The sequence below is a fragment of the Tachysurus fulvidraco genome, chromosome 19, assembly GCF_022655615.1.
Source record: "Tachysurus fulvidraco isolate hzauxx_2018 chromosome 19, HZAU_PFXX_2.0, whole genome shotgun sequence".
Taxonomy (NCBI): domain Eukaryota; kingdom Metazoa; phylum Chordata; class Actinopteri; order Siluriformes; family Bagridae; genus Tachysurus; species Tachysurus fulvidraco.
The window spans coordinates 966201-975213 of NC_062536.1; the positions used below are offsets into that span (position 1 = coordinate 966201).

Sequence of the window (9013 nt, forward strand, 5' to 3'; positions counted from 1 at the left end):
CTCCTCTCAGTCTCAAACATTATAATGAGTCCACACGCAACAGCATTGTGTAAAAATCTTGTAGTGCAAAGTTGTCTTGAAAAATTACAAAAAGAATAAGGCTACTCAAAACTGAGCCTGACAACTACCGCTGCAAAAAAAAACAAAAAAAAAAAACTATGATGTCCACTCAAAGTCAATAAGTTTCCTCAAAAGGGTGCTCACATGAGGGTTCATTGTTGTCCGCTTCTTGGTCTTTGAGCCTATTCAGGATTGATGCCCAGGTTAATAACCTGTTAATAAGCAAAGATAGTTTCAGTTTTAAATAGACTTACAGCACTTATCAAAGTGTGCTTTTTGCTGTGCTTTTTCCCCACATCAAACCCTAATAGATTTATAATCCAAACTTGTTGGATCTTACTCTCACCATAATTTTGCAATTTTTAGCCAAGGTGCATCAGGTTAGGTTTTCCTGAGGCAAAGTGGTTGATTTTCTACTATGAGAGGCCATATCAACGTGCGCCGCCACTGGAATGTATCTTCAAGCAATTGGTAAATTAAAACCAAGCCCTGTTGAAAGTATGACAAACACATCTTTTTCAATTAAGGGCCTGAGAGCATTTTGTTCTGCTTTTAAAGAAAATTTCATCTACTTCATTCAATACATTCGCATTTCGCAATAGACATTTTGAAATCATCATCACATAGCCTGCCCCAAAACAAAATAAATAGCTGTGATTCGACCGGCAGGTATTTGTCAGCATAACGTGTAGAAACCCAGACTGATCTGCAGAGCGAAATTGAATGAGTTGAATGACCTTGTTTGTCAGAATTTTCGACCCCAAGACAATCATTGAGTTGGAAGCCTGTACTATAATGTGAATTACAATATTAAATGCGATCTTTATAAAATACCTTTGAATGAACTCCAGCGTCGAAGATCCAGCGGCAGGATACTCAAGGTTGATTACGTAATAGCTGCTGAAGAATGCAGCTACTCCGTGTAAAAAGAAAGGGTGTGGGCCCATCATGACATGTCCCTCGATGGATATAAGCCATCCAGAGGGCTTCATCATGTCACCTGAAATGAACAGATACAACATTGTGTTATGAGCACTTTGCAATCTGCTTAAGATACAAAGGGCTATACAAATGCAATTCTTATTATAATTATTATTATTTATTTTGGTCATGTAGATTTCTAGAATGAAAAGAAAATAATGAGTTAGAAATGTCGCTACTAGAACAAAGTAACGTTACCTTAAATGATCAAGCATGGGGTGGCGGGGAGTTCTGCAGTATTGACGTCCACAGCAGTGGCATATGGCTGTAACATAGTTAACACAGAGAATAGCATGAATAGCATGGATTTAGGTAAAGCTGTTGTGCCAGGTAATATAGGCCCAGCAGCCTGCAGGTAGGACCTATGCTGCCTATACATATGAATTTGCAGTCCCGTGTGTTTTTTGTACCTCCGTGAGCAGTCAAGCACCCCACACTGGTAGTGATATTTGGGGGCATTGCTATGCAGTTTTGTGTGCTGAACATAGTTACACAATTCTCAGACACATGCTCACAGCCAACGAATTTACAATTGAACATTGTGGTGCATGTTAACTAGTCACCTACCTTATCTATTTCTCGTCACTCTTAGCCTGACACTGAACAGGATAGTTAGCCTGCCTGATACTGAATAGGATGGTTAGAATCGCCCTCTGATGACCTAGAAAGAAAATGGAGAAATTACACAAACGCAACCAACAATAAGAAATTCAGTTTGATTATGATCATTGTAATTTTATTTTAGCCATATGTCAAAAATATATATATATATATATATATATATATATATATATATATATATATATATATATATATATATATATATATAATGTTTTTTTTTTCTTTTGCACTTTGAAATTGCTCACTCAATGTAAAGTGCATTATGCATTAACAACTTTTACAATTATTATTCATTCAGGGCAAGTGGGAACAATAGTGTTAAAACCCTCCCGTTGTCGAACACAACATGAGACTAACTTACTCCAGTTAGCTCAGTAATGTTGTAACTAGGATATCCACTGGAAAAATATTTTTTCATGGACCGTTTGAATCACTACATTTTTAAAGTTAAACAGCTAACGGTTAGCCCCGCTAATCTATGATAAAATTGACTAATTACAGAAATGTGCACACATAAATAGTAATGTTTGTCCCATCATTCGTTTTATAAACTTTACAAACACCAGATGCTGAAATGAATTTTCTTTATGGTAATTAATTTTTGTGCTTGTTTCATTTTCTTTCCACATTTCTTTTTCCTTGTTTTCTTGTTTTTGTACCCTGTGTTTCTGCAAACATAAGCAGGATGTTAAGGCTTGCTGATAACGTAACCATAATCTTAAGGGAATATAAAACGAGGAAATCTCTGTCATGTAAAAATGTCTTTCTGTGTTATATGTCATCTTCACGTCTTCTGATTTAATGTTCTTGATTTGAGTCTATCCTGTTCTTTCAGCGCTCTATCTTGACAGTATGAAGAAGACAAGATAGGTTGACCTGCTTGTGAGATTACTCGCAGGACATTCGGTTTCTCTTTGCTTATGTACAGGCTTTCTGACCTTCAATGCTTGGATAAGAGTTGTGAAGAAGCAGCATTCTGGCATACCCCTATCTATGTTAATAAAACTTAGCCCCCGCCTTATCTCATACACCATAGCTTACTGTATTTCATTGCGTATATATTCTGTTCTGTCGCTCAGTTCTTTGAGCAGCTGTTTGGAATAAACCAGATTTGATTTCACTCGTGTGGTTTGTTCTCTCGGTGCTCCGGAGCTCCTATTGTTTTGCAGAGGTAAAGGGACGTGGACAAGTGCGAGGAGGAATCTTTCTTACACCAGAATTGTCTAAATGGTGATAGTGACATGAAAAATTATAGCAAAACTATTAGCAAATGCTGTGAGAGAACTTTCAACAATTCCGGGCACTTGCTAACAAAATGTGAACTGTGTCATGCGATAAACATTTATTTGAAAGTAAATATTATAATTATAATAAAATAACATGGGTGTAAGTGCTGCAAACATGCATGCTGCTCACCTTCTCCATTCAGCCCGGAATAAAAAAGGGACACAACGGCGCCTTCAGTTCAAAACGAGCGGCAACCTCACGCTCTTTCCCGTGAAGCCAATAAGGAAGTGACTAAAACTGCAATTCATCGACTGGCCGCTTGAGGCTGGCTGCAGAAGGGAGTCAGTCACATAGTCTCCCCATGTTAAAATGCCCAACTTTACAGCAGAAAAAACATGTTTACAGCCTGGTGCAAAAAATTATTTTGGTCTATATAGCTAATTTTGCCATTCATGACTGTGAGGGGGTGAATTTTTTTGTATAACGCATCCGTTTAAATTATATTAAGCCTTAAATTTCTGCATAATTAAGGCCGTGGAAACGTGAGTGACAGGTGGATTGCCACTGTTGACAATGCCGTCGCTCTAGATGGGCGTGTCTTCCGCAACCAGCTCCCGCCTTTTTGCCCATTTTCGAATATCCGGGAGTTTTTTCACTGTGTTGCTGTGATATTACAGACCTTGTTGTGATATAACAGCACGTCTTAGATTGCAAGATTTTACTGTAAAATAAGAGTTAAATGCTGTAAAATCCAAGGATACTGTAGTTTTTACAGGTATTCATTGGGATATTACAGGGAAACTTAATTACAACAAGTTACTGTAAAATAATACTGTTAATTATTGTGAAATGCTGGTAATTTCTAACAGTGTAAGGGTCAAGGTCATTTAGGGTTTTTTAGTGCTCTGTAAACAATAGATTTTTTCGACACTAAAGAGTTTTAAAATGTATTTAAAATAGTGTGGTTATCTTGTCAGAAGTTGAGCTACAAAACAGATAAGATGTTCCTGAAATGTTGCTGATGACACAAAAAAAATATCTGCTCTGAATTAAGTCACAATAACTGCCTTACCTTCACTGACCCTATTATTGTTATTGTGATTTAATATTATGGTCTGTTTACATTTTCATATGACAGGAAATAGGTTCCTGAAACGAATGATATAAGAATCTTCAGGTGTTTCTGTGTCAAAAATGAATACAGACACGAATAAAGTCAATGTATACAAGCCAAGTTCAGGTATATTTGTGCAGAAATATAAAGTGTAGTGTCTATAAAATCACTAATTTCAGTATAACAATATATTTCTTACCTTAATGGTGAACATATTGTCTGTAACAGAGTGGTACAAAAAAGCTCCCTTTCAAGAATAAAAAGAATAATATGAATAAGGATTTTGTGTCTGTGGGAAAATATGGTAATTTGGGCGGACTAACATATCAAACAACAAAACTGTGTATCTATAGAACATTTTTCACCTTTACATAATGTTTTATAAACTAATCAATATAATTAAAAAAGCCCAACCAAATTATCTTTATTATTATAATAAAATATATTTATTCAAAGTTTTAATAAAATTAATAAACCAATAGACTAAAAATAATGTAACTAATGCAGTGTATAATTAAGTGTATATATATATATATATATATATATATATATATATATATATATATATATATATATATATATATATATATATATGTAACTGAAGTAAATAAGTCTAAATTGAAGTGTAGGTGTTAAAAATGCAAACAAAATAATATATTTATGTATAATAATAATAATAATAATAATAATAATAAGAAGAAGAAGAAGAAGAAGAAGAAGAAGAAGAAGAGTTAAATGTAAATATAATCCTTAGCCTAATGTTACCTAACCTGCTAGCGACCATAGCTGTCAGTTTAAAATCCATACTAAAATCCTGAAAGGAGTTGATTAGCTTAGATAACGAGAATTTAGTTTATTTTTAGTTTATATTATAGTATTATAGTTTAGTTTTAAAAAGTCACTTTTCACAACCCTGACTACTGGATTTACACTAAATCCTACTTAGACTAGTGATTAGTCAGATCTGGTGATAAAGGGCTTGGTGACAGATGTATGTTGTCTACCTAGAGAACTTCACTAATACATTTACATTTACACAACATCCTAGTGACTATAAAGGTAGTTAGCCTGCTGAAGTCAGTTTGAACAATTATACAGGAGCATTTTTAATAGATGTGGGGGGTGGACAGGGGCAGGAGGTTTTAGAGAGTTTAATCAGGTCACTTGTACAGTCATTTTAAACTGTTTAAATCTATCAAAACATTTGAATATCTGAATATTAATATGGTGTTAAACTGCTGACCAGTCCCGAATCTGCTTAGCTTTCCAGATCAGATGAGAACTGCTGTTCGCTCTTATTTATTCGTTTACTTACTTACTTACTTACCTACTTACTTACTTACATCAAACACATAAATAGTTGTATTTACATTTACACATTCGTTCGTCCCCCAGATGATTCCACACTAACAAACACTTGGTGTAAAAACATCATAAATGTTTTCCATCTTACTTACACTGTTAAAATGTACATACAACTTTATTTTTATATATGATTCTGTTTTATTAAAAAAAATGATTGTTTATTTATTTTTTTTTTTTTGGCTACAATTCTTCTTTCCCATATTGCACTTTTCATTAACATCATGCTCAAATTTCTATTCTATTCCATTCCAAATCATTTTCATTTCAATCCCCACTCACATCTTTGATTAAAATTTGACATTGTTTAAAAACAATCCCAAATCTTTACAATGTAAGAAACAGATGTAAAACTTCTTAATCTCTTTCCTGACACACTTTACACATTGGACTTTGTTCCATTTCTATCTTGGTTAAGATTACGTCAGTAAATACTGCTTTATGCCTTATAAAATATTCAAATCTCTCCAGTTTCACTTCCACACACTTCTCTTTCATATTTCTGTTCTTTTTCTGCTTCCGTGTTATCTATTGTCCTTATCCACTTCTTTGGTTTTGAATCTTTGATTATTTTATATTTGTCCCTCAGTTCTTTCTGATCATATTCCTCTTTTGTGTCTTGCATTGCATCCATAACAAACTGTTATGGTAGAAACTCCTTTTTAAATACATATCAAATCTTGTTATTCCTGCTACCATCCACTTCTTAATAAATATTGACATGATGTGTAGAGAAACTATATTCAGTATCAAACTTTTTGGCATCTGTTTGGTTCCAAAGAATGCTTTTCCAGAACCGGTCAGGCTTTTTTTTTTTTTTTAGATGTTTTTTTCTACTCTGGCCTTTCTATTCTTGAGGCTTATGAATGGTTTGCTATCATCTACTACTGTTGTCTTCCGTGGATGGCCAGGCCTTTTTATGTTGCTGAGCTCACCAAAACAGCTTTTGATTCAACCGTCCAATTACTTTTGGTCCCTTGAAAAAGGGGACTGGCTACTCTCAAGAGCTGTAATTCCTAAACCCTTCCTCCATTTTGGATTTAAATACCCTCAAATTAAAGCTGAGAGACTTTCAGCCCACTATAAATATACAACTATAGCTTGGATATGTTTTGGTAAATACCTAAAAAAAATCTAAAATTGCGCCTGTGTCCAAATATATATGGACCTAACTGTGTATGAAAATTGTACTCTACTTCTAAAGATTATCAGTCAAGAACTAAATGTATTGTTGCAATTTTGAAATTTGGCCAACAACTTATAAGATGAAATAGTATTCATAACAGTGACGCTTTAATTATGCAATTTATTGCTTTTATATTAGTTTTCTTGTTGTTGTTGTTGATGATAGTTGATAGATAGAAGCAATATTCTAAAATGTGCAGAGGTAGCACAGGGTTAAACAAACAAACAGCAACAACAACAATACAACAATACTACTACTACTACTACTACTACTACTACTAATAATAATAATAATAATAATAATAATAATAATAATAATAATAATAATAATAACCTTCAACTATATGTAACTATTGTGATTTTTTTTTTAACACAATTCTGGAGATGTACAATGTCTACATGGTTCGACATGCTCTTTATTACTATTCTAATTATGTTTCATTTTAACTTGATTAAACCTTTTCACTCAGTTCCTTTTCACACGGTTTGTTTACACTGTATCACTAAAACTCTGGGTCCACAAAAAGTTACCCTTAGATGTGACAAATTCAGGAAATGAATGAAAATCCTTGGTCTTGGGTTTGACTGAAGATCATATTCAGAATATTTGAAAATATCCTAAAATGATGATTTTCACACACTGTGTAGACATTTTACACTATGTTTTTAGCTTTCTTTGTTTAGCCACATCATTATCACAATTTTATACAGACATCCATTAATTCCAGCTCAGTATGAGCTTGGATATTATATTACCCTAGGTACAATAGATTATCTGTATAGTTACACAAAATTATAGCAATGATGTCTTTTTGTGACTAATGTGAATAATCTATTGTGTTTTATTTGTTATTATTCCAAGTCTTAAGTCCTGAACTTCAAACCAGGTGACTGTGGATCAGCAGAACAAACATGGGGATGTTAGGATAAGAAAAAGGACAGAATAAGACTTTTATGACTAAATCATGTATTTGCATTTTTATTAAAATGTTTTCTTATGTCAGACGTAAACCCAGTAAGAATGTTAAACTGAACATAGACAGCATTTAAAAAATGTTATACATTAGTTATAGTGACTGTCAGTAAATGCATTATATTTGTTTATTGGTTATTGAATGTAATTTTTATTAAATATAATAAACCCCAGACCCTATGATGTTTTATCTTTATTTTAAGGGTGAAAAAAAAAACAAAAAAAAAAGAAAATCTCCCCAAAGGACTTCACTATTATATGTAAAGACACTAAAGAAGCAGCGCTCCTGAGTAGATACCAGGTAAAGGACAAAAGATCAATCTGTTCCTTCCCCAGAATAATCAACATACTCTATTACATAGACTTTGTATTAGTATCATTTACTGAAAGTGGACACTGTGGTGTCTTCTACCTATGCACTGGTAATTGTTATACTCAGGTTAAACAATAGGGCGCAGTATGGGGAATGTAGAAATGAGATGTAAGGTAGAGAAGAGATAGGGATTGAGTATGAAGAGGAAGAGTGTTGCACGTGTTATGTGTAAAGCATAAAGTAAAGAATTGTTCCGTTGGCCTTGATTGCTTCTTTATTTAATACTACACAACATCACAAACTGGCGACGAGGATGGGATCGTCAGCACCATTTCCAAACCTTTTCTTGCCTGTTCCGGGAGAACCTGCAATCCCTTTCAAAACGTGGGAGCGGATGTTTCAGAATTACTTACTAGTCATTGATGTGCAAGGACAGGAATGGTCGGAGGTCCGGAAACGAGCTCTTTTATTGCACTGCTTGGGAACCGAAGGTCAGAGAATCTTTTATACATTGCCAGACACGCGGGATACAATGGCCGCTGCTATTACTGCTTTGCACACTCATTTCACGCCCAAAGTAAACGTGGTCATGGAACGACACACATTTCGGAAACGAGCACAACAAGTCGGCGAATCGATAACTCAATACATTGCTGCACTGAGAGAACTGTCGTCTACTTGCGAGTTTACAAATGCTGATGATATGATTCGGGATCAGCTGGTGGAAAATGTAAGCAATCCGCGATTCCGTGAGAGACTTTTGCTACAGGAACAGTTAACACTGACAAATGCTATTACAATTGCTCAGCAAATTGAAACCGCTGGAGAAAATGCAAAAGTAATGTCGAGTACTCAGAACTTTCCGGTGCAGACCGTACGGGTCCAGAGAAATACTAGACGCAGTACAGGAGGATTCAAAAACAAACCGCCTCCTCAGCGACCGTCTGCCTCTTCTACAGCAGCGTCAAAGGTGACGTCAGCTACACGCTGTTGCTTTCGCTGCGGCTCAGACAAACATCTAGCTAACGCAGTGGAATGTCCGGCAGCCAAGGTAACATGCAAAAATTGTAAGAAAAAAGGACATTTTGCACGGGTCTGTAGAACTACGCAAACACATTCAGTACATGAAGTCATGATGCCTGAGTATACAATGCTGTTAATTCAAGACACAAATGTA

The 9013-nt window shown here is 34.7% G+C and overlaps 1 long non-coding RNA gene across 1 annotated transcript; it reads right to left on the minus strand.

Moving 5' to 3' along the window:
• Positions 1–882: 882 nt before the first annotated feature.
• On the minus strand, positions 883–1713 carry LOC125139659. Its single transcript, XR_007138715.1, has 3 exons — positions 1609–1713; positions 1240–1306; positions 883–1060 (listed from the first exon to the last, which is right to left on the minus strand). It is a non-coding gene; the product is annotated as an uncharacterized LOC125139659 (long non-coding RNA).
• Positions 1714–9013: the final 7300 nt, after the last annotated feature.